Source organism: Sarcophilus harrisii, chromosome 2 (assembly GCF_902635505.1).
Source record: "Sarcophilus harrisii chromosome 2, mSarHar1.11, whole genome shotgun sequence".
In the NCBI taxonomy this organism is placed as follows: domain Eukaryota; kingdom Metazoa; phylum Chordata; class Mammalia; order Dasyuromorphia; family Dasyuridae; genus Sarcophilus; species Sarcophilus harrisii.
The window spans coordinates 472,273,685-472,294,612 of NC_045427.1; the positions used below are offsets into that span (position 1 = coordinate 472,273,685).

General features: G+C 34.9%; 1 long non-coding RNA gene across 6 annotated transcripts; it reads right to left on the minus strand.

Moving 5' to 3' along the window:
* Positions 1-2,575: 2,575 nt before the first annotated feature.
* On the minus strand, positions 2,576-19,041 carry LOC100914090. 6 transcript variants are annotated; one of them, XR_004232284.1, is made up of 4 exons: positions 18,882-19,041; positions 15,128-15,171; positions 13,693-13,869; positions 2,576-3,038 (listed from the first exon to the last, which is right to left on the minus strand). It is a non-coding gene; the product is annotated as an uncharacterized LOC100914090 (long non-coding RNA). The 6 variants fall into 6 exon arrangements; XR_004232283.1 differs by having other exon boundaries at positions 13,706-13,869; positions 18,882-19,040; XR_004232285.1 differs by lacking the exon at positions 2,576-3,038 and adding an exon at positions 12,378-12,889.
* Between the last annotated feature and the right edge of the window lie 1,887 nt (positions 19,042-20,928).

Sequence of the window (20,928 nt, forward strand, 5' to 3'; positions counted from 1 at the left end):
CATTTGATGGGTTGATTGATTTCACACACACATGTGTGTAAGAATACATATATATGCTTATATATGTATACATACACATTGTATGTGTGAGTGCATATATTAGGCAGATAGCTTAACCCTATTTGCCTCAATTCCTCTATAAAATAAGCTAGAGAAGGAAATGGAAAACCACTTAATTATTTTTGCCAAGAAAATTCCAACTGGGATCATAAAGAGTCAGATGTAACTGAAATGACTGAACAACTGCACCATATATCCATACATGTATACACATACATATACATACCCATATATATCTTTGTTATTTGTACTTGTTAGGTAGGGGAGGGAGAGAGGACATTTAATTGGAAATAAATATGACATAAAAAGAAAAAGCAAAATTAAAACATTTTAAATTTTATTTAATTTTAATCTTCAGTTCTCCCTCCCTCCATCCCATCTCCCACCCATTGAGAAGGCAAGAAATATGATACCCACTATACATATGAAATCATACAAAAACTATTTCTGCAGAACTAGAGATCATTACTGATCACAAAATAGAAAATTTCGATTATACCAAACTGAAAAGTTTTTGTACAAACAAAACTAATGCAGACAAGATTAGAAGGGAAACAATAAACTGGGAAAATATTTTTACAGTCAAAGGTTCTGATAAAGGCCTCATTTCCAAAATATATGAGAATTAACTCTAATTTATAAAAATCAAGCCATTCTCCAATTGAAAATGGTCAAAGGATATGAACAGACAATTCTCAGATGAAGAAATGGAAACTATTTCTAGTCATATGAAAAGATGCCCAAGTCATTATTAATCAGAGAAATGCAAATTAAGACAACTCTAAGATACCACTACACACCTGTCAGATTGGCTAAGATGACAGGAAAAATAATGATGATTGTTGGAGGGATGTGGGAAAACTGGGACATTGATTCATTGTTGGTGGAGTTGTGAACAATCCAACCATTTTGGAGAGTAGTTTGGAACTATGCTCAAAAGTTATCAAACTGTGCATACCCTTTGATCCAGCAGTGTTACTACTGGGATTATATCCCAAAGAGATTATAAAGAAGGGAAAGGGACCTGTATATGCACGAATGTTTGTGGCAGCCCTTTTTGTAGTGGCTAGAAACTGGAAACTGAATGGATGTCCATCAGTTGGAGAATGGCTGAATAAATTGTGGTATATGAAAATTATGAAATATTACTGTTCTGTAAGAAATGACCAACAGGATGATTTCAGAAATGCCTGGAGAGACTACTACGAACTGATGCTGAGTGAAATGAGCAGGACCAGGAGATCATTATATACTTCAACAACAATACTAGATGATGACCAGTTCTGATGGATCAGGCCATCCTCAGCAACAAGATCAACCAAATCATTTCTAATGGAGCAGTAATGAACTGAACTAGCTATACCCAGAAAAAGAACTCTGGGAGATGACTAAAAACCATTACATTGAATTCCCAATCCCTATATTTATGCACACCTGCATTTTTGATTTCCTTCACAAGCTAAATGTACAATAATTCAGAGTCTGATTCTTTTGTACAGCAAAATAATGTTTTAGGTCATGTATAATTATTATGTATCTAAGTTATATTTTAATATATTTAACATCTACTGGTCATCCTGCCATTTAGGGGGGGGGGGGGGGTAAGAGGTGAAAAATTGGAACAAGAGGTTTGGCAATTGTTAATGCTGTAAAGTTACCCATGTATATATCCTGTAAATAAAAGGCTATTAAATAAAAAAAAAAAAAAAAAACTATTTCTGCAACTGGAAACTGAGTGGATGCTGATCAATTCGAGAATGGCTAAATACATTATAGTATATGAATGTTATGAAATATTATTGTTTTGTAAGAAATAACCAGCAGAATGATTTCAGAAAGGGCTGGAGAGACTTATATGAACTGATGCTATATGAAGTGAGCAGAATCAGGAGATCCTTGTACATGGCAACAAGAAGATTATACGATGATCAATTCTGATGGACATAGCTCTGTTCAGTGATGAAATGATTCAAACCAGTTCCAATTGTTCAGTGATGAAGACAGCCATCTACATCCAAAGAGAGGACAATGGGAACTGAGTGTGGTTCACAACATAGCACTTTCACTCTTTTTTTGTTTGCCTGCATTTTATTTTGCTTCTTTTGTGTGTGTGTGTCATGATAATTATATAAATATGTTTGCATATATTGGATTTAACATATATTTCTACCATATTTAACATATATTGGACTACTTGTCATCTAGGGGAGGATGTGGGGGAAGGGAAAAATTGGAACACAGGATTTTGCAAGGGCTAATGCTGAAGAATTGTCCATGCATATGTTTTGAAAAATAAAAAGCTTTAATTAAAAAAAACTTTCTGCATTAGTTATGAATTTTAAAAAATACATTATTCTTGATATACATGTAATTATTGAAACTCAGGTTTCTTTAGTTTCTTATTTCTGAATCTCATTTCCTGTTTACTCATTGTCCCATATACCTATCTTTGCACTACAATTATCAAGTAGTAAGTGATATGGAAAAAGTTCAAGAATTTTGTCAAGCTCTTTTTAATAATATACATTTTAATGTTTACAAAGTGCTTTCCTTCTGATATCAACATGAAATGGGTGGTGCCTGTGTTGTTATTCCTGCTTTATAAATGAAGAAACCATGGTGTTCTTAGAATTTCTCTTCCTCATCATTCTTTGTGACAGATATTAGTGCAAGGCAGGGCCTAAAATTAACTCTTCTTTTTATTTTACCAGTAGCCTAACATACTAACAGTGCAGTGTGGTAAACAATAAACTTTATTGAATTGGAGTCTGATCCCTCTTTTGGGGTATTTCCCCTCACCATAGTGTCATCATGTTTCTACTATATGCCTAAAGCCCTGAAAAATTTCATAATCTTGATCTTCTCTATACTTTTCAAAATGAGATGAGGTTGATCCCTCTGAATTTGTATCTTCATCCGTGAAGTAGAGATAATATTTTCACCAGCAAGCTCACTATTTGGGTTCTGGAGAGATCAACCTGCAAAACATAATTACAATGGAAATGGAAGTCACCATCATTACTGTATGCTATCATGCATTGCTCTCTGATGATTTTATAGAAGCTCCTTGGAGGCAGGGAACATATTATAACTTTGTTGTATATTTCTTCACACCTACCCTTTCCTACATACCTTGAGGATATACTTAATACAATGTTGTATGTGCTAAATTTACAATCAGACAACTTGGATTTAAATCTTGATTCATTTCCCTTCTGTAAAATGAGGGGATTGGGCTAAATTAGGGGTTCTTAACTTTTTGTGTCATGATCACTTTGTCAGCTTGTTGAAGTCCATGAACTCCTTAGAATGATGTCTAAAGCTTATATTTATAATCTAAATTTCAATTTAAGAGGTGAAAATCAAGGTGTAATTATTTCCCCATCCATATTCAAGGGCCCTCTGGAATATATTCATGATGTCCTTTGGGGAGACTATGGGCCTTAGCCTAAGAACCCCTAGGTTAGAAGATCTCCCAAGTGTTTTTCAACTCAAAGCCCCCTGACCCTAAAATACTGGTTTGATTAAATAAAACACAAAAGCAGGATGGGTAAATTTGGGGTTTTCTTGTCACTCATGCTGCTTCTGAAACCTGGGAAAATCAAAGATGGAAATTACAGCTAACTATCTATGAAAATGTTTGGGTTGAGAGAAAGGAAAGGTGATCAAGAGTTCTTAGTACCTCAGTTCAATTTGATGAAAATGGAACTCTAGCATGCTGAGAAATTATATGATGATGGCTTTAAATAATACCACCCTGCTTTTCTGTCCATTTGCATGTCACATTTCAGTGCCTTTTTTTCTTGCATATGTTAAATATTCAACATGAGCACTGATATGGCTGTGTGGGGATATTGATTTTGTTTTTTCTAATTCTATAAGACAGTACTGGAGTTTGTTTCAGTGGGAGAGGGAGTTCATTTCTTGTCTTAATCAGATGCTCATGTTATTCCTTCCACCCAGGGAAAACTTGTTTTTCAAATTCTGCTGGTCTCAAAACTAACAGTCATTGAATGACAGATGTTTATTCCAAATCAGCTTCCTTCCCTAGGATTTTGGACTGTGTGCAGTAACTCAACACAGTCTGAAAAATAAGCCATATCCATTAGTGCATTAGGTCAGAGCTCATGGAAATCTAGCAATAAGCTAGACAAAGTGAGGCTGTGGTCTTCCATGGAATTCAACTAAAGAGTAGCCTCTATTAATCTAAAGTATTAAGAAACTTGATTCCCCATCCTACCTCATCAAATGGCCCTCCTTTCCCCCAGCTCCTCTCTGCTTGAGATGAAATAGATAAATAAGAATAAAAGCATTTGATCGTAGATTAGCACTTGGAAGGAAATAGATATTTGAAATAGGTACATAAAAATTTGTTCATATGATTGTTGTTAGGTTTTTTTCAATTGTATTCCATCCTTCATGACCCCATGTATAGTCTTCCTAGCACAGTTACTGAAATGGTTTAGCCATTGTCTTTCCAGCTCGTTTTACAGGTTTAAGTGTCTTACTCAAGGTTGACACGGCTATAAAGTGTCCAAGGAAAGATTTGAACTCATGAAGCTGAGTTTTCTGATTCCAAGCCCAGCATTCCCTATCCACCATGCCACCTGGCAATCCAATCATATCATCATAGATTTACAAAAGAAAGGAAAGAATTTTAAGATTCTTTGGAGGCCACAAAATCTGATTCATTCATTTTTAAATAAGACAATTGAAGTCTAGGGAAGTGACATGAACAAAATCAAACAAGTAGTTCAGCAGAGCCAGTAATCAAGTCAGGTCTTCCAAATTCAGAGAAGCAACTAAATTGAGATCAAGAATTAAGATGAAAGTCAGAAGACGTGGGTAGTGGTTTTAGCTACCTAGATAAATTTATCTCTGCAGCTTGCAACAAGTCTTTGTTCCTTCTGTAGAACTTCTCCAGCTCTAGATTTATTTCAGCACTGATGTTCTGTAGTTATATTTCAGGTTAAGTCAAATAGCCCACCCTGCTCTTCTAAGTCTTCCATCCAAGAAGGACAAAACCCTACTGTTCTCAAATCCTTTTTTCCAGCTACTTCTTAATGTAATTCTCCTTTACTCAAACTGACAGCCCATCTTCATTCCTGTGCTCTTTCTATTTTCTCTACCTGGAGCCATGCTTCTTCTTTCTCCTGCAATCAGATTCTTTAATTCAAATTTCATATTTTTCATGAAGTTTTTGCAGACTAGACCAAGTTCCCAGTGATCTTGGGAGCTAGGTGACACAGAGGATAGAGAGCACAGGGCCTGAATCCAGAAAAGAGCAAGATTTGAATCTGGACCCAAATACTATCTTTGTGAACTTGAGCAAGGTACTTAACTTCTATTTACCTCAGTTTCTTCAACTCTAAAATGGGATAAAAATAGCGCCTCTTTTCCAGATTTTTGTGAGGATTAAATGAAATATTTTTAAAGTATTTGAAGCACAAGTATATTTCAACACAGGGGCTACCACATAGTAGGTAGGCACTTTATAAATGCTATAATTTTTTTCCTTTACTGTAAATTTCATCAGTTCTTACATATGAATAGACTTCTCAGCTATTTCCTGGGTTTCATCGCCCAAAAAGACAATAAAATCTTTATGGTTGCATTTAAATGTCTCTTATAGAATTTCAGAATTAAAGAGATCTCAGATGTCATTTCATGCAATCAATTCCTAAAACAAAAGATTTAACAATCCCAATAAGTACTCATCCTGTCTGGACCTGAAGACCTCTAATGAGGAGGAACTCATTACTTTCCAAAGCAGCCCACTCTAGCAGTTCTAGACTGATCTAATTGTCAGAAACTTTTCTTCACTCAAAGTCTCTCTGCCTCTTTGCCACTTTCCTTTTCCACTCCTCTTTGCTTCAATTTCTGCCTTCTGGGATTAATCCTTCTTCCACCTGACAGCCCTTCAAATACTTAGAAGCAGTTCTCTTTTTCAGGTCTCTTCCACAAAACCTAGCACAGGGCTGGGCACATTATAGGAGCTCAATAGAAACTTCCTGAATTGAATTTCTGAATTGATCATTTCCAATACAAGTTTATTGAGGGAATTATGGCACATGAATTAATGAAGTTTTACTGTATTATTTACCAAGTTTAGATGGATATCAGTGTTGAATGCTGGAGGATGGATCCATCTGCCTGTCCTTTTGAATAGGAGAAGGAAGCAAGATGAAACAGTTTCTCGTTTTCCCCAATGAGACCAGGCCACAGCCGGGAGAGCCGCAAGCAGCATTGCAAAAGCTCAAAGCTAGAGCCCAGAACTTCATGCTCTCAAGCCTGATCAGAGCTCACTCACCAAAGGCAGTGAATAACACAACAGGGCCAATGTGGCAGGCCCAGAAAAGTTGCAAATTCACTTCTGTCCTGAAGAGCTACTAAGACCAAAGAAATGGAAAATGAGAAGAGAAATCTTAGAAAGGACAAATTAACTGCATTGCCCTGCACAATAGAATAGTGCAGCAGAAATATGACAGCAGGAACGTAATATTTCCCCTTATTCTCTGTTTGCTCACTAAAATATTAAAAATGAAAGGCAGAGGACCACTGTTACTTTAACAAATACAAAATTAAAAAGGAAAAGGGGAATGGGCATTTGAGGTTCTTAAGTCTATTGCTAGACATTTACCATTGAAACAGACCTCAGTGTACTCAAGAAACAATGCTCAGGTAATTATTTTAAATCGGTGTTAATTATGTCATTATTAGAAATGGAGAAAATGCAATTTCCTTCTGTCAGTTCTTGATATCTTAACTAGGAGAATATTTGCCATACTATTATAACAAGTCAGTGTTCGAGCAATGGAGGCCAGGCAATAATTCAGAAACATGTACACTTTCCTATGAATATATCATGCCTACCTAATGAGATTGCTCATTTCATAACTCCAGTTCCGTTTTTATTATTTCATAAAACTGGAAGTCCTTATCCATTTTATGAAAAACACCAAACCTTTGTGAAATTCATTAAATAAGCATAAAAAATTCATTAAACAAGTGAATTGCATCCCGGGCTGCTTTGATGCAAATGCCCTTTAAGTAATGTAAAACTCCATATTGACTTAACCTTTCATGTTCCGATATTTCCATGTGGATATAAAAAAAAAAAATTCTTTATTCACAGAATGAAATTAAGTGCTGATCCCTTGATCTCCAGCTGGGGTGAGATAGATTGGTCAATTTAAGTAGCTGTGTCTGATCAGCAAACAACTGAATTTTAAAGTATTAAAGTTGATAGATATATTTTAAGTATTGTTACTCACACATAAACATATCTTATGGTTCAGTTAAGGTTTTTTGTTTTGTTTTGTTTTGTTTTGTTTGCCATCAAGCTGACCTTGAAACAGCCCAATCAGGCCTACCTGCAATTCCCTTGAGGTCTCTTATCCCACCATCAATATCCAACAATAATCAGGGGATGGAATTCACAACAAAGATGTATAGGAAAATAACTAAAGTGAAGATGGATCTTCCTTGAAAGGTGTCTTTTTGTGAATGCACTAAAAATACCCCAAACCCACAGGAGTACAAAGAGAAAGACAAAACAAGTCCTTCTCTCAGGGAATACTTCTGGGAATATTTATCAGTCAAAAGTTATGGTTCAAACTTTCACCAAAGCTTTATCATACCAAACAATTTGCCAATTCAGTACTAATAAATTAAGGACAATAACATAATACTTCAGAGCAGAGATCTGTCAAATATAATGCTAAGCCAGTAGCTTGTTGTAGATCAAAGAACATTAGACATAGGCCTTATAAGTACAGGATTAGGACCTGTCTCTTCCTAGCTGTGAGAGCTTGTCTAATTCACTTTTTTCTGAGCCTCAGCTTCTTTTAGTGTATAATGGGGATAATATACCTCCTTGAAAGGTAGTTGCAAGGCTCACATGAGATATGTTTAAAATGTTTTGTAAGGATAAAATGCAAAAAAAAAACCCCAGAAGATATCATTATTACAACAATATAGCTTGAAATAGAATCCCAGCTTCAATGCATACAATAGCAAATTATAATTTTTTTAAAAAAATATCATTTAGAGAGGAGGGAAAAAGTCTGGTGGTCATTGCATTGTTTCTTTGTATCACACATTTCAGAGAGTTGGAACACAGGATTGAATAAATTAGAACTGGAAGGCACTTTAGAAATCATTTAGTCTGTTTCATCTTTAAAAAGATGAATAGAGAGGTTAAAGTAACTAGTCCAAGGTTATAAGTACGAAATATTGAGTGGGATTTGAACTCGTGTCTTCTTATTCCAGATCCATTGCTAATTGTCGAGGTCATCATCACTCCTTTATCAAGTCCCAAAGTATTAAAAAAGTAAAAAGATATTTCACATAGGCTGGTGGAAGTCACAGTTCTGTCAATGCTTCCCTCAACTTCACTAATTTTCTTCCTTCTCCCAGAACTCTACAAATACCTGCTACTAATACCAAAAATGATATTAGGCAAAGAAAGCAGAAAATAACACAAAATTAAAACCTAAATCTACTGTGAACCGAATAGTTTAGTAATCGAATGGAATAATACCTGGAATCATAGAGACCTACCTTTTCTACTTCATAATTTTGAAAAATGTTACTTCACTTCTCTGGGCATCAGTTTCCTCATCTTTAAAATGGGAGTGATAATCCTTACCCTAATCAGTCATTCTTATAATCAAATGACTATAAGCTATATATACGGGGCAGCTAGGTGGCATAGTGGATAAGTCAGGAGGTCCTGAGTTCAAATTTGCTCTCAGACACTTAACACTTCTAGTTGTGTGACTCTGGGCAAGTCACTTAACCCCAATTGCCTCAGGGAAAAAAAATCAAATGGAAAAACTGTAGTCAGGCAATTTGCAGATTACAAGGCATTATACAAAAGAAGCCTTCTGTGCTTGTCTGGCTATGGGTTTGAGGTTGGAGATGAAGAACAATTAGGAAAAATCACTCACTCCTTTAATGTGAATATAGGCTATAAGAGTAAGCCATACCATTTTCCCTAATAGACAGTTCCTATCCCTAGTTACTGCTGTTCTTCCACTCACTCTACCACACCCTACGTGCAGAAAACTATTTTATATAGAGTGTATTGAGTAGGAACTGATTAACAAAGGCAAAAAGATATGGCTAATTGTGATTGTCAATGCTTGCATTCCAAAGGTAGGACCAGAGAATTGAGTATTTCTTTCCCTGGTAGGCTGTCATTTTCCATCTCCAAACATACCTAGACAGTCAGAGAAGGCTACATGAATATAAAAAGTATTATTATAATTATTATTATTTAAAAATAAATAATAATTGGTTATTATTTTCTCTTGGCTAAATGATCTCATTAATGATAATTCTTAGGGCAACATCTTTTCTAAAATGATATTTATAGTCATAAATATAACTCAGATTTTTATGCTTTAAGATTTCTTAAAATACCTCACTCACTGCATTATAATCTAATCAGTACTCTGAGCATTTTTGTCCCATTTGACAGATGAGGGAACTAAGGCTAATAAAGGGAAATAAGGGAACACATTGCTATTAAGTGTCAGCTCTGAAATTGAAATCTAGTTCGCTTTGGTTTTCTACCACATCATTCTGATTTTGGAGCAAGGCTATTTGTTTAGTTCACTTAATGACTGTTATAAATATTATCTTTTGGCTGATAAAATGGACTTTTGACAAAATGGATCTTTATGATGGACATCTAATTGTGAAAGCTTTTGGCAGTGCTTGAAGGCACTGAACTTAAAGCCATTATTTTATTGTACTGTAGCTTTGCCTTGATACTTTGGATGAAAATAAGGCTATAAGATATCTCTGAGATATTTAAGTATAGCTTGTCTTAAGAGATTACTTTTTTGACAAAGGCAAAAGTAAAGAAATAAATAAAGAGTTGTTTTGTAATAATTTGAAGGAAAAAAGAAAAGATCAGTTTGGTTTCCATAGATGTGTGTATGTGCACATGTACATGTGCACTCACTCTTTTAGCAGACCCCCAGTTATGTTTTATTGATAGCTCTAAACATAAATTTGCCTTTGGTAGACTTAGCTGCTGATTCCTAAAATAAGATGTATAAGAACACATAATCCTGTGCCTAAGGCTTTTTAGAATAATGTACAAAGAATCTTTGTGACAACCCAGGCAAGATATATTTAAATGTGGAAGCACAGTACTCAGGCAAAAAAGGAAGTCAAATTTGGGCAGAGAGAGAAGTCACTTGCTTCTCACTTGTGTATTGCTGGAAGTCCCAGCATTCATGCAGTTTTAAACATAACATTTCTTCTAGTTTATTCTTGAATTAGAAACACTGATCCTGCCCACATTTTACTCTGAGCAGTTGGAAAATAGCATGTACAAGACACTTCTTGTTCACAGGAGAAAAATAATAATACAGATCACACCACTTATGAAGGGTATTATTTATGGGGAAACTCTCCACAGAGGATACTGCTGTAATATGCATTGTGAGATTCCTTCACATGCTCAGAGAAACACAAAACTGAGCATGTCGCATTGTGAAAAGGCCATATCTTTAAAGGATTTGCTGCCAGATTTCTTTAAAAGAATGAGTTGCTCAGGGATAATCAAATGTACTGTTTTATCTTTCAAATACTAATTGGCCTGAATACACTGCAAAAGACAGGAAAGCTGATTAACTTGTATGTTAATAGTGCCGTTATCTACCCTGTTTTCTTTATAAATAAAAAATAATCTTGATAGAATATCTTTTATCTGTAAGGAATGTTACTATAAAAGATTTTTCTATAATTTGTAAAAATAATTTTATGTGCTTAATCCTTCTCTTGATCCTGATAGTTATAACTGTTTTCACATAAATGAATTACATTTTAGAAATAATATTAAAATGAATTTGTTGTACTTGGTTTATGAATTTTAAGATATCTTGAAAATTTATTACATTTCAGTGTTCAGATAAGATTTTTTTCAAGCTCCTTTGAGAGACTGAAATTGACATACTGAATCCCAGGTATTCCAAACATTTTTAAGTGTGAGAATTCTTTATTCATTTGTATGTGTATGTGTATATAAATATATGTATATGTATATATGCACATATATGCTCACAAGTACATTTGTACACCTTGACAATATACTAGTGATATTATTAAAATTAGTTTATTGAAAAAATACATAACAAAAAGACATCAATTCAATAGTTTTTGAATGATTTTATGTTGTATTACAATGAATCTAAATTACATGTGACAAATAATAAACATGCATAAGCATGAGAAACAGCATGACATAGTAGTCAGAGATATGATGACTACTAAGTCAAGTTCTATCTTTGACACACACTAGTTGTATGATTACAAGCAAAATAATATCTAGATGCTCCTAGTTGTATGATTACAAGCAAAATAATATCTAGATGCTCCTAAATATCTCTCTAATTGAAGGATTCTTAATATTTTCTGTGTCATCAATCCCTTTGCCAGTCTTGTAAAACTAAGGGCTCCTTCTCATAATAATTGTGGGGGTTTTTATTCATAACTGAATGAAATGTTAAATTTCAATTAGAAATAAGTGAAAATAAAGTCCTAAATTTTTTTTCAAAAAAGTTTTCCTCTGGACAAAACAGGTTTTGTGAAGTGGTAAACACCATTACTTTGGTCAGCTAGATGATGTAGTTGATAGGGCACTGGCTTTGTAATCAGGAAAATCTATCTTTATGAATTCAAAACCAGCTTCAGATATTTACTAATTATGTGACCCTGAGCAAATCAGTGAACCCTGTTTACCTCAGTTTCTTCATCTATAAAATGAGTTAGAAAAGGAAATGGCACATCACTCCATTATTTTTGCTAAGAAAATTCTGAAGGAGCTTCAAATTGTTAGATAGGACTGTACAACAAAAGAACCCTTGTAATACCTCATCCTTTATGCCCTGAACAAAAAAAAAAAAAAGACAGGAGAGCTGATTAACTTGTATGTTAATGGTGCCGTCATCTACCCTGTTTTCTTTATAAATAAAAAGACTAATAAAAATTAATAAAAAAAGACTAATTAAAAACCCCAACACCTTATAGGTAAAAGATACAATTTATTCTATAAAGGAAAATATTGCCTTCTTAATGAACCTATTTCTAACTTCCCTGTCCCTAGATATTAGTGCCTCCCACCCCCAAAAAAGATAACTGTAAATTTATTTTATGTATAACTGTATATATCTTGTTGCATCGAATGTAAACTCTGAGAGGGCAGATCCATTTTTGTCTGCATATCTCCAATGTTTAGCATGGTATCTGGCATATAGTAGGAACTGTAAAAATGCTGATTGATTGATTGACTGCTACTGAATGATGCTTTATATTACCTTGGGATTCAATGCCAAAATGCCAGTGCTTAATGCACATCTGGATTTGCAGGCCCCTTCCAATAACTCTTTCCTTCCTCCCACCACACTTTCTTCTTGGCCTTCTTGTTGGGAACCATTGTGTTAAAATCTGTGACTGCACACAGCCATACTTAATGTGAACCAGAAGAGAGTAAAGCCCATCTTAATATTATTTTAAGGAAGACAAAGCATCTAATGGTGTGCTCTGGGCAAACATAGTCAGAGTTACAGATCAGTGTAACTCCCCATATCCTACAGCACAAAGCATTTTAATAAAAAAAAGATTTCTCCTGCAATATGGAGCTGAATTGTAAGCGTCTTTGATAGCAGTTCATTCTCTCTCACAGTGACATCTGACGGCTCTTCAAGCAGCTCATTCTTGTCAGACTGGTGTTACTCCATTACTTTCTTCCCCAATCCCAGATCAGATCCTATAGGCCAAGTTGAGGAACAGGGACTTGAGTAGGTGGGGAGGCCTAGAAGTGTTTATACCACATGAGCAGAGATGATTTCTTTTTTCTTTTTTTAATTTTTTTTTTAAATTTAACAAAGCTTGGTTCTCTATCTCAGCTACCATTAAGCAAGAATGAAAAAAAAAATCTCCTTTTCCACTACCCCACATAACTATATTTCTACCTGTAATCAGAAAACAAAGAGTTAGTCCCTTCTTAGAAAGTAGATATTTCTAAAATTAATAATGTCTATGTTCTGAAACACCCCAGTAATGCCCAAATTCTTTGGCCTCTGCCAATAGGGACTCCTTTCTTATTGCCTTCCTTGAACAGCTCCCAGGACTCGGGATTTCTAAGGACATTGGTTCTATTTATTTTAGAAATGGATCACTGATCCAATTCAGTCTAACCAGTAAACATTTATTAGGTGGCTACTACAGTGTGAAAAGGATTCAGTACTTGCCCTCAATAGTCAGTCAACAAGCATTTGTTAATCCGTTATTCTGTGCCAGGTTTTGCAGTGAGAGTTATAGATTCAAAGAAAAGCCAAACCCAGGGTCTCTGACCCCAAGAGGTTCATATTCTAATAAGCATGACAGTATGCAAATTACCAGCTATGAAAGTCCCCTCTTCACTTCTTCCCTCTCCCAGAAGTACATTCCTTTATGTATAATAAACAAATATTCAGCCTGTACTTTACTAGTCATAACATGAGAAACAGTGTCACATGGTAGATAGAGATAAGATGACTGTGGATTTAAGTTCTACCTTTATCACACACTAAATGTGTGGTTATGGGCAAAATAAGTAATCATAAATAAACTTACAAGAAAAACGCACCTGGATCCAGTCATTTGTCAGTCACTCCATGGACTTAACTCCAGGCAGATGAGCCAACATCATGAGAGTTTATGTATTTCAAGAATTTGTGATGTCCATGAAGTGAGCATTCCTTCTGCCAGTTCAAATCATTACTTCTTCATATCCTAGATGATTTTAATAGGCTTTTTTGACAATAGAAAAAGCAATCAGTTTGTAATCAGTAAATTCCTGAATCTAAATCCTATTTTCTGTTAATCCCTGTGTTTTCTTGGGTAAGTCACTTAACTTTTCTGTGATTCAGTTTCCTCATTTGTAAAATGGGAGGTCTATCCTTGATGATGTCTAAGTTCCCTTCTAACTCTAAATCTATGATCCTAAGACCTTCTGAAACCTGATGCCTAATGTCATACTATTAACTGGTATCTAACACAGAACACACGTCATCCTGACTCCCTATCTAGTGCTATATCCACTTTTCCTGGCTGCCTCTCTGCTTGATCTTATATAAAATGGAGATGGCAGGCTCTAAGGTCACTCCAGCTTGAAATTTATGATTCTGTGAAATCTCTGTTAATGTACCTATTTGTGTTTATTTAGATTGGTCCAAGTTCAACAGAACTCTGTGTTTGGTCAAGCTCGCATTTAGTCTTAGAAATACCTGCCATAGTTTGGGCTCTGCTAACATAGTGTCTTTGAGAAAACAGAGTTATCTCTATGATACAATGAGGCAATAGACAATGATTTAAGTAGATGAAAGTTTATATAATACTATAAAACCTTCTTCACTAATGATAGCAATTTACCATCTGTGTGATCCTGACCAGATTATTTATCCATTCATAGACTCAATTTTCTCATCTGTAAAATGGGAATAATAACAGCACCTTCTTCCCAGTATGGTATGGAGAATCAGTGAGCCAACATTTGTCTACCTCTGAATCAGAATTTGGCCCTGAGTTAGGATAACTAGGGAAATTTAAGCTCTTTCTTAGGATTCTATTAGCATCTGAGCCAATGGACTATATGAAGGCATCTGGTATTATATGAAGAGTTCTGGAAGAAAAACCCTGGAAAGAGAAATAAAGTCCTCAAGGATACTAATAGAACACTATCCATCTTGAAATCATTTGGTCTTTTGAATTTAATGTTGAGTTTGTGTTATTATTGCTAGAACACCAGTGACTACTCCTTCCTGTTAACCAAGCAACTAAAGAAGGGCAAGAATGACTGGGAACCCACGGGAGAACTAAGCCTCTCTGATCAGGTCAGGGCAAATGACTCCTGCTACGCTAAAGAAAATTTCCTCTTTCCATAGCTCTGAGCTTATTGTAACACTACTCCAAATTTGGTGCTTCCATTTTCCCCTATGAACTGAAAGAGTTACCTCTATTCCTGGGGCTGCTGGTTGTACCCAATTAGTATACATCCACTGTAACTCACCTTTCTCCACTACAGTTTCTAGTCTTTCCTTCATTCTGTTTTTCCTGATATAATATAAAAAATGTTGTTAGTCCTTAATCCTGTTTTGTGTATGAGGTTAGCCAACACAGTAGGGATTTGGGGGTTATAATAATCATTTTAATCATAGATTCATCCAGCACAGAGTATAAGGCTGAAAAATAAGCATGTATACATATAGTGGCTATCATTACACATACATTCATATATAAGGAAAATATCTGTAATTTTAAAGTCAGTCAACTACCAGTGCATGAGTTATCAAAGGATACAAACAGTTCTTAAAAAAATAAGAAACTATCAACAAATATATGAAATAATAAAATTTTTAAATAGGGCCAGCCAACAACTTTAACGCTTTACTTTATTTACAACAAACTGACAAAAGTAATAAAAATTGGGAATAGTAAATATAAGATTATGGAAAAATAATAATGCCCCATTAATGAAGCTATGAATTGACCTCACCATTTTGGAGAGCAGTTTAGAATTGTGAGGAGAAAGTGACTGAAACAACTTTACCCTTGGACTCAGAGATCCCACTCCTAGAAATAAGTCTTTTTATGTTGCAATGATTTCAAAAAATTTAATTCAAATTCTCATAACTCTAATGTACCACTAAATTAGAATGTTACCAATGAAATGCTACCTCCCATACTTGATAATAAACAAAAGAAGACAGTGACTCTTAATCTCATAATTCAATGCCCAACAAAATATTCATTAGAGATTGTTTTGTATTTATTTGTTTTTAATCATATCTGGTTTGATTAGTATAAGGAACTCTTGCTGAATAAACTTCCCAACCAAAGCAACTCTACTCACTCTAAAATATGATCTTTGATAAATTATATTTCTAATTGATGCAGAAGATATATTTCACTTAATTCACCATTTTGTGATAAGTCAGTTGTAATTTTGGTATCATTTCAAACAAATGACCAATGGAGATAGGTCTTTATTTATATAGTTAAAGGGAAAACATACCACACAACATTTATTAAGTGCCTATTTAATAAAAAGCCTTGGGCTTTTAGATTAGTCCACTAAAAAGTTGATTCAAATTCACCTGAAAAGAAATGAATTAAAGATCACAAAAGTAGAAAAGGACCACAGGATTACTCGAATCCAACACTCTCATTTTCTAGAAAAAAAAAATAGTTGAGCTTCAGATTATGGGGAAATGGCTAAACTAAAATCATAAGACTGATTAGTGGAAGAACCATTATCCAAACCTAAGTCTCCAGACTTGCAGTCTATCATGGCTCATCTGTATTGCTTATCATTTTCCTTTCCCCTCACCCCATGTTCAAGCCTTCTTGAACTATTCATAGTTCACACACAACACAAATGGAGGAACAACTTAATATTAATTTTCTTTTCCTCCATTACTTAAATATAAAGACCTAATAAATATATACTGATTAGAAGAGAGAACCCTAATACTCATGCTGCTTTTCCATATCATTTTGATATATGGAATGCAAAGAGAATCAATTTCCACTAGCAAAATTCCTTTTTTATATTAATATATATTTCATAATTGTAGTCACAAATTTCTCCTCTGCTCCAACCCTTCTCTAAAACCTAGAGCTAACAAAGGAAATGGTTTACGTTCTCAAAGTTATGCTGACAGTCTAATCCACTCCTGTATTTCATGCTCTTTGCCGTCTCCTGGTCAAAAAAACTAGGTAAATACTTTTAGTCAGCAGGCTGCCACTACATTCAATTTCTCTGTATCCACAAACTCAGGCAGATTCTGCACTCACTTGAGAAGTAGCAGACTTTGGGGAGAAAGGAATTGGAAAGGAGGCCAGGGAAACCTTCCACAAAAGACTCTGTGTCAGTTAATTAATGGCAACTATAAGTGTTATGCAAAACATTATAATCATATGACTACAGCAATTGTTCCAAACCCTCTTTCATTTATCAATTCCTAGACCCAAAAAGATGGTTGGAGGAGGGTAAAAAAGAAGGTAAAGAGAAACACATATCTTTGGAACTTGACTGCAAGGAAAAAAAGAAAAAATAACATGATGCCCCTTTCATAAAAATTAGGATATAGGAAAGTAAAAATTCTATCACACAGAAAACAGCTGTGAAATATTAATAAGCCCTACCCTGGAATACCTGAGAAATCAAAATTTTAAAACTGTCTTAATATGTCAATATTATGAAACAGCTGAATGGTACAGTGGCCCTGAAGTCAGGAGGACCTGAATTCAAATCCAACTTCAAACACTTAATACTTACCAGCTGTGTGATTCTGGGTAAATCACTTACTCCCAATTGCTTTGCCAAAAAAATGTACACAGGCACACATACATCAGTATTAGGAAAGTAATGTATATGAAAAAAGTGTACTTAATAAGTTTATTCTCCAAACTGACTTGGAATATCAGGAAAGGTTCTTAGGGGAAAAAAGGAAGTATTTTCCCCAAGGTTCTAGGGGCTACCCCAATGGAGTTTTAATTCTGTTGCTCACAAAGTTCTATTTCCCTTCAACATTAATTAGCAGCTATGATGATGGTGGTGGTAGTGGTGGCGATAAAAATAATAGCATTTATATAAAGCTTTGAGGTTTTTCAAAGTGCTTAACAAATATCTCATTTTGTAATTTTACTGCTCTAATATCAGTTTGATCAGTTTATCTCTCCTTAATATCAATATTAATTAGCTTTTATAAAGGGATATTTACTGAGAAGGTACATCAATTTGACATTTTATTGTAATTTGTATTTTTATTTATTTTGTTGAACATTCTCCAATTATAGATTAATCTGTTTCTTGTGGGTGCTTGGGGACTAGGCTACATAATGTTACAAGATCTGGGTTCCAGTGTTGGCCTTCCTACCCAAGGAGACCTGGGACAAATCACTGAAGCCTCTCTTATCTGTATCAATAAGGGAACTGGATTAGATGGTGTACAATCAAGAAGCATTTTCTTAAGTGGGATGTTAATAAAGGACTAGGCCTCTGGTATAATAGCTTGTCAGCCCTTTTCAGGGCTACTAATTTACCTTTATAATTCAAACTGTTATCTTGATCTTATTTATGGCTTCAAGAAGCTATAGCATATTGTAAATAAAAAGATATAATAAAAAAAGAAGCAGAAGCTATGGCCTGTGCAGTAGCCATATCCCAGCAAAGCTATCTTGAAAGACAAGTTAAACCATGAGGTTTAGCTTGAGGATAACCAACAGGCTTCAAAGCAGTCAGTGGATTAGGGAGATGTCTACTCCAAGACTTCTCCTAGTAGAATTGAGTATATGAGGAAAAAAAATGGTTCCAATGGGTCATGAAGCAGTTAAATCAGATGTTGTGGAACTCTCAGAGCTTGGTCAGACACCAAAGAAGCTAAGGTCATCTACTTAGCCTTCCAGGCCATCACCACTACTTTCATCTTGCCACTGGACTTAGATAGCTCTGGAAGAGGGTGAGGCTAGCTATTTTATGTGCTCTGCCTTACTGAAATCCAATTCACACACGAATCAAGACATCACCTACGTAATGTCACTGGTCCTCTTTGAAAACAGAAGACAAATAACAACAATAACAACATCAAGAACTTAGGTACAAAAACTCCCCAAAACTGAGAGTCCAATGTGCTCTATCACCTCAGTTCCTGGAGGAACTGGATTTAGATTTACAGTATAGTGACTACCAATATTCTCCCACTAAGTTCACTTCTCGATGTAGCATAGCCAATGGATGAGTTACTTGCAGGATAGTGTACCCCAGATGCTGAGTTGATCCATTGGTATTTTCTGTCAAGCAAGTTATTTTTCAGGGTTGGTTTCTCATCTTCCTTTACTGCTGTGTATACCAGCAGACTTTGCGATGGATTTCAGATGCTGGACCTCTAGGGGCTCTTCCAACCTGTCGAAGTTTATTAGGTCATAATCTAGTCTGTTCCATTTCTGATGCCCTTTCATCTGAGATGAGGAAAGAATAAACAGAACACACAGAGAAAACAGCATCACCATGCATTCACAATCACATGGCAACCAAGGGAAAGAGAACTCTAGACATCTCCCCAACCTGGAGCTCATAGTATTTCTTCTTTCCTCTTCATTTGACAGCCATCAGGGAAGAGAAAGCCCCCTCATCTGTTCAAGCCTTTTATACATACATTCTGTTCCTTTTCAGTAGCTGGTTGAAAAGAAAAAGTTTTTTATCACTTCATAGTAAGACAACAGAAATCACTTAGAAGATACATATAAGTACCCTGAATCAAGGTCAGAATGAATTTTTCCATCATATTACATGTTTCCAGAAATCAGTTTATAAAGTCTCTATGTGGGTTGATACCAGAAAGATTGTTTTTTCATACTTTTTACAAGGCTCTTATTTTCTCTTATCCTTGTTACAAATGGTTTTATGCTTCCATAATTGGTCAATTCTTACTAAATTCACCATTTATTGAGCACCTCCCATATGTCAGACACCTCCCTAGATCCGGAAGATCCAAAGACAAAATAATCTTTGCCTACAAGAAGTTTATATTCTATTTGGGGGAGGGAAAAAGTACACATAAAAATAAATACAGAACTGACTTTAAGACATCAGTAATACAGGATCAGGTTGATTTGTATGAACCCAGGAGGATTAAAAACTTTAGCTTCATCTGGAGTTTATATGTAAAGAAAGAATGAGAAGGAAATGAAGGGGAAAGGGAAGGAAAGGAAGGAATAAGAGGAAAGGAAATAAGCATTTATATTGCATCTAGTATATGCCATGCATTTTACTTTTTTTTTTTTTTCATTTGATTCTCACAGCAACCCTGTGAAGTAGGGGCTATTATTAATCCCATTTTACAGTTGAAAAGAGAGAAGCAGAGGCTAGTTGAATTACCCTGGTTCATACTGCTGGTAAGTATTGAGGCTAATTTGAATTCAGGTCTTTGTGACACCCAAGTTCATCATTCCATTCATCTATGATACTAACTGTTTCAAAACATAGTAACTGCCAAGATGTCTTATTTGCCCATGTTGATACTTACTTAGAGTTAACAAAAGAACATATCAACAAAATTTCAACAATCATGCATAATAGCTGGTAAAGAAGGATAACTGTTCAGATCAATTATAAACATACATCTGGTCATTTTTCCATACTATATCTTCTCAAAATTTAGTTATTTCATTAGAACCATTAATTGGCATGTAATTATGAAATATTTCACCAAAAATAATAAATAAAAATTTTTAAAAATTAAATATGTTCAAGTATTTAGTGTATTTCTCTCCCACAAGTAGAAATTCTCTAAGACAACTTCAAAGAAATCTATTCTTTTATATTCTTCAATTAAATCCAAGTATAGGTCTGTGACCACTATGGGGACTCAAACGAAAATGAAAATAATCCACTGTTCATTCTTAGACCTTCTTTGATCCTAAATTTGAGCACCAGCACTGACAGGATTATCTATTACTTTTCCTTTTGTGTTATAACAAACATAGCAAATGCCAACTGTCAAAATGGGAGATTTAGATTCTGGTCCCAAATCTGTTCCTGTTGTTCTGTGTGATGTTGGGCCAGTCACTTCACTTCTATCCCTTTCCTTTCTAATAAAGGGAAGAGGGTGGTACTACACAATCTCTTAGGTCCCTCCCATTCCCAATGGCCCATGCTTTTTCTACAACTATCATTACTACAAACATTATGAAGATGAATTTTTTTTTAAACAGCAGTATAGGGAGGAAATAAAAGTTGAATAAATGATAGATTAAGAAAACACAAGGCACTGATCCAACAGCTCTGATTTTATGAATAGACTACTC